Source organism: Abramis brama (assembly GCF_963993115.1).
Source record: "Abramis brama genome assembly, chromosome: 4".
NCBI classification, from domain to species: domain Eukaryota; kingdom Metazoa; phylum Chordata; class Actinopteri; order Cypriniformes; family Leuciscidae; genus Abramis; species Abramis brama.
Genome location: NC_139966.1, coordinates 9,246,661 through 9,252,457, shown reverse-complemented (window position 1 = coordinate 9,252,457; position 5,797 = coordinate 9,246,661). Strand labels below are relative to the sequence as shown.

General features: G+C 42.7%; 1 long non-coding RNA gene across 2 annotated transcripts; it reads right to left on the bottom strand.

Moving 5' to 3' along the window:
- Window positions 1-1,508: 1,508 nt before the first annotated feature.
- LOC311081704 lies at window positions 1,509-5,589 on the bottom strand. 2 transcript variants are annotated; one of them, XR_014605975.1, is made up of 4 exons: window positions 5,561-5,589; window positions 2,710-5,483; window positions 2,499-2,632; window positions 1,509-2,406 (listed from the first exon to the last, which is right to left on the bottom strand). It is a non-coding gene; the product is annotated as an uncharacterized lncRNA (long non-coding RNA). The 2 variants fall into 2 exon arrangements; XR_014605976.1 differs by lacking the exon at window positions 5,561-5,589 and having other exon boundaries at window positions 2,710-5,525.
- Between the last annotated feature and the right edge of the window lie 208 nt (window positions 5,590-5,797).

The following is a 5,797-nucleotide window of genomic DNA, read 5'->3' as shown; positions in this document are numbered from 1 at the left end:
CTGCATATTCGTCGAGCTGAGGTAAATCTGCCGAACGGGTCGACCTCGACGAGCCCGTTAATTAAAAAAAAAAAAAAAAAAAAAAAGCCCACGGCCATTATATATACACGTTATGTTAACTTATCTGTCCTGAATCTGATATTAGATGGGTCAGCGGCTGCTGTCTGGCTCTTGTGTAACGGTCGCTGCGCGCGCTCGTGTGTGTGTGTGTGTGTGAGGGAATCACAGTTAGTTCAAGTTTAGCTACTTCCGCAAACAACAAGTGACGTCGTTGACCGTTGAGTACTCTTCTGCGCATGCGGGTCACTTCTGGGTAATTTCACGTTCACACAGGAGATCACAAAAGGTCGCATTTAATTGGAAATGTGAACGGCCTTGCAAAAAAATCGATTTTTTTCAAAAAATTGAGCATGCAGTGTGAACGTAGCCTTAGTCTGACTCCATTTCATCCGATGCCTTTTAGTCTGACTCCGTTTCGTCCGATGCCTTTTAGTCTGACTCCGTTTCGTCTGATGCCTTTTAGTCTGACTCCGTTTCGTCCGATGCCTTTATGTCTGACTCCGTTTCGTCCGATGCCTTTTAGTCTGACTCCGTTTCGTCCGATGCCTTTTAGTCTGACTCCGTTTCGTCCGATGCCTTTTAGTCTGACTCCGTTTCGTCCGATGCCTTTTAGTCTGACTCCGTTTCGTCCGATGCCTTTTAGTCTGACTCCGTTTCGTCCGATGCCTTTTAGTCTGAGTCCGTTTCGTCCGATGCCTTTATGTCTGATGCCTTTTTGTCTGAGGCTGTTTCATCTGATGCCTAATTGTACGAGACCTGACACCTGACATTGTTTTTCCTGAGACCTGAAGCTTTTCAGTCTGAGGCGCGATGCCGTTTTGTCCAATGACTGAAGCCTTTTAGTCTGAGGCATGATGCCTTGTCTCCATATGTCTGAGGTCTGAGGATGTCCTAAAATGTACACCGTACCTGCAGCTTACTTTACGTATAGAAAGATAAACGACTTAAAAAAAAACAAAAACAGAAAGGCCTAACATACAGATTGCATGTGCACTGCATCATTTAATTTTCACAAAAAGTATGCATCCAAACAAAAGACAACCTTATCTATCACTATCCAAAAAAAACAACAACATGAATTTCAACTGGCAGTGACAATCCTAAACACATAATGCCAATGAAATAACCTTTAACTTCAGATTTACGTCAAAATTTAGCGTCAACCGGGCAATTTTCATTAAACAAAATCTATGTTCGTGTAAGGATTATGTAGCAAAAATGTTCGTGTCTCACCTTGGGAACTGAAATTGCGGGAACAGCGTGGACAGGTGGACCGGACAGGCCTGTTAAGTTCAGACTACTTTTATGCTTCAAAACGTCGAAGAAAACTATCCATAATGTAGCAAGTGGCTCAATTTTAGCGACTACGCCACCCCAGGTTAACGGGGAAAACAACCCAAATAAAGCACACAAATACGTTCCACCTAGAAAAGGCAAGAGGCATGGGCTTCCGTGCAAAAATGTTTATTTAAAGCTAAAAGTTGATCAATAATTTAAAATCAGTAGTTCACATGGGTCATGATTGAATTGGACAAAGCGACAAAATTAAACCTTCAAGGTTCACAATAAACCCTCACAAGATTCACAATAAACCCTCACAAGATTCACAATAAACCCTCACAAGATTCACAATAAACCATCACAAGATTCACAATAAACTTTCACAGGGGCTGAGGCTTCCGGTCAGGAGCAGGCTAGTGTGCTGGCAGCAGGTCTACCATAAGAAGCACGCCAACCCAACGTACACCCACCAAATTCACTGCAAATAACCAATGGTAGTGACACGGCAATGAAACTGCAATAACACTCTTAGTGAAGCAAAACCTGCGGTGAAACCGACAACCAGCCCGCTCCTGGAAGTCCTCAGCTCCTAAAGAAAAAAAGAAAAATAGATAATCAAACTAAATTTAAATAAACAAAGAAAACAGAAACATTCAAAGTCAATTTGTTGACTCTAACATGACGGAAACCAACAAGAAAATAAACAATTTACAATGCATCCCAAAATATAAATACTCTAAACACTCACATTCACATTAAAGAAAAAAAACACATTCACATTCAAGAGAAACAAACAGATCTACTGTGACCGCGGCAGAAACTTACACCAAATACAACGTTAACAGTAATAACATTACACCTAAAAATAATTCCAAGCAAACACAATCACTCAGAATCAAATAACAAAAAAAATAATCTTTCAAGCCCGCATAAACATGTTTGACTTAAATGTAATGGTGTGTAGAAAGCAGCAGCGTGGCTTTAAAGAGCGAGTGGCGGAGAGAGAGAGCGCGCGCGCTGTTTAATGCGACTGCTCACTTAACCCACTTTAGCATCCGTGAAGATCTTCAAAACAATAAACAAGGGTTACGACTAACAAAGTTATCGACCAGTTACCCACCTGATAATACAATAAAGTACTATCCCAGTTTACCTACCAGAGAATACGATCGTTACACTTCAACATATACCGTAAGAGAATCATGTAACAGCCTTGTTGATTGCAACAGGTGGTGTTCCGATCAGTTAAGCTGCAATGCCACACCGATGGAAGCCCTGAAGGCACACCGTACTGAAACAAATTGTCACAACCCAAGTCAGGACAAAAATAAAACTTCCCACTACGCCCCAAGATGGTACCAAGCCTACCTGGGAGTAAGCAGCCACCCACGCGCACAAGCCCTCAGCCACCCAACGGCACACTCAATCCATAGTTGCGACAGGAAGGGGCGGGCTTTCAACCATGACACACACCAGGAGGCATGAATGAACGGTTTATATGCCCCAATGGGCGAATGCTCATTGGCCACCTACCAAATTGTACTGACATCACACAACTTCACTACATTCTACCCCTTACTTTTGTGTCGTCGCCCCGACGATAAGCAAACCCTTGCCACTCAACTCCAGGGCCTAAAGTAGGTAGAGACAAAATTAAACAAACCACCATAGCGACAACACTTAAAATCATTTACAAAAAGGCAATGGATATGCTTCACCGCACCTAAAATCTGAGAATACAGAGAACAATGGATCGGCGTCATCATACTCAAATCATTCAGACTAACTGACACTCATACCAAGAAACAAGTGGCACACAAGTTCTCTGCCATGACGGCTGCACACCGAGAAACGAGTGATACACAAGTTCTCTGCCTTGACGGCTACACAATAAGAAACACTGGTTACAAGTGCTATTGCCATGACGGCTCTACAACGAGATACACAAGTTCTCTGCCTTGACGGCTACATAATGAGAAACACTGATTACGAGTGCTCTTGCCATAACGGCTATACAACGAGAAACGAGTGATACAAGTTCTCTGCCTTGACGGCTACATAATAAGAAACACTGATTACGAGTGCTCTTGCCATAACGGCTATACAACGAGAAACGAGTGATACACAAGTTCTCTGCCTTGACGGCTACATAATGAGAAACACTGATTACAAGTGCTCTTGCCATAACGGCTATACAACGAGAAACGAGTGATACACAAGTTCTCTGCCTTGACGGCTACATAATAAGAAACACTGATTACAAGTGCTCTTGCCATAACGGCTATACAACGAGAAACACTGGTTACAAGTGCTCTTGCCATAACGGCTATACAACGAGAAACGAGTGATACACAAGTTCTCTGCCTTGACGGCTACATAATAAGAAACACTGATTACAAGTGCTCTTGCCATAACGGCTATACAACGAGAAACACTGGTTACAAGTGCTCTTGCCATAACGGCTATACAACGAGAAACGAGTGATACACAAGTTCTCTGCCTTGACGGCTATATGCACTAACTTGGGCACCTCCTAGTACCAGTCAATGGTGGAGGTATGGAGGAAAGGCCTGTGGCAGAGGTGCTAGGTCCAGCAACACTAGCCCCCTGCAACTCAGACGCCCCCTCCCGTCGCAATCTCTCGTTATCAGCTCGAAGTTGAGCCACCAGCTCTTTAAGTTCCTGTAATTCTCCCTCCATTATTATAAAATATATATATTTTATACCCAACCCCAAGGGACGTCACCGAAGGGAGTCAAACCAGAAACTACCGTCTCCAGAGCACACGCTGCTGCTTTATTCCTACAAAAGAGAAAAAAAAAAGAAAAAAACACAATTACAAAACAAACTACTATACGGTCCCACGCCTCTGCCAAAAAATCCTGTGGATCCTGCCGACTGCGCCACATGTAGCAAGTGGCTCAATTTTAGCGACTACGCCACCCCAGGTTAACGGGGAAAACAACCCAAATAAAGCACACAAATACGTTCCACCTAGAAAAGGCAAGAGGCATGGGCTTCCGTGCAAAAATGTTTATTTAAAGCTAAAAGTTGATCAATAATTTAAAATCAGTAGTTCACATGGGTCATGATTGAATTGGACAAAGCGACAAAATTAAACCTTCAAGGTTCACAATAAACCCTCACAAGATTCACAATAAACCCTCACAAGATTCACAATAAACCCTCACAAGATTCACAATAAACCATCACAAGATTCACAATAAACTTTCACAGGGGCTGAGGCTTCCGGTCAGGAGCAGGCTAGTGTGCTGGCAGCAGGTCTACCATAAGAAGCACGCCAACCCAACGTACACCCACCAAATTCACTGCAAATAACCAATGGTAGTGACACGGCAATGAAACTGCAATAACACTCTTAGTGAAGCAAAACCTGCGGTGAAACCGACAACCAGCCCGCTCCTGGAAGTCCTCAGCTCCTAAAGAAAAAAAGAAAAATAGATAATCAAACTAAATTTAAATAAACAAAGAAAACAGAAACATTCAAAGTCAATTTGTTGACTCTAACATGACGGAAACCAACAAGAAAATAAACAATTTACAATGCATCCCAAAATATAAATACTCTAAACACTCACATTCACATTAAAGAAAAAAAACACATTCACATTCAAGAGAAACAAACAGATCTACTGTGACCGCGGCAGAAACTTACACCAAATACAACGTTAACAGTAATAACATTACACCTAAAAATAATTCCAAGCAAACACAATCACTCAGAATCAAATAACAAAAAAAATAATCTTTCAAGCCCGCATAAACATGTTTGACTTAAATGTAATGGTGTGTAGAAAGCAGCAGCGTGGCTTTAAAGAGCGAGTGGCGGAGAGAGAGAGCGCGCGCGCTGTTTAATGCGACTGCTCACTTAACCCACTTTAGCATCCGTGAAGATCTTCAAAACAATAAACAAGGGTTACGACTAACAAAGTTATCGACCAGTTACCCACCTGATAATACAATAAAGTACTATCCCAGTTTACCTACCAGAGAATACGATCGTTACACTTCAACATATACCGTAAGAGAATCATGTAACAGCCTTGTTGATTGCAACAGGTGGTGTTCCGATCAGTTAAGCTGCAATGCCACACCGATGGAAGCCCTGAAGGCACACCGTACTGAAACAAATTGTCACAACCCAAGTCAGGACAAAAATAAAACTTCCCACTACACCCCAAGATGGTACCAAGCCTACCTGGGAGTAAGCAGCCACCCACGCGCACAAGCCCTCAGCCACCCAACGGCACACTCAATCCATAGTTGCGACAGGAAGGGGCGGGCTTTCAACCATGACACACACCAGGAGGCATGAATGAACGGTTTATATGCCCCAATGGGCGAATGCTCATTGGCCACCTACCAAATTGTACTGACATCACACAACTTCACTACAATAACACAAAGAAAAGAGATAGAACACGCACTTTCACCA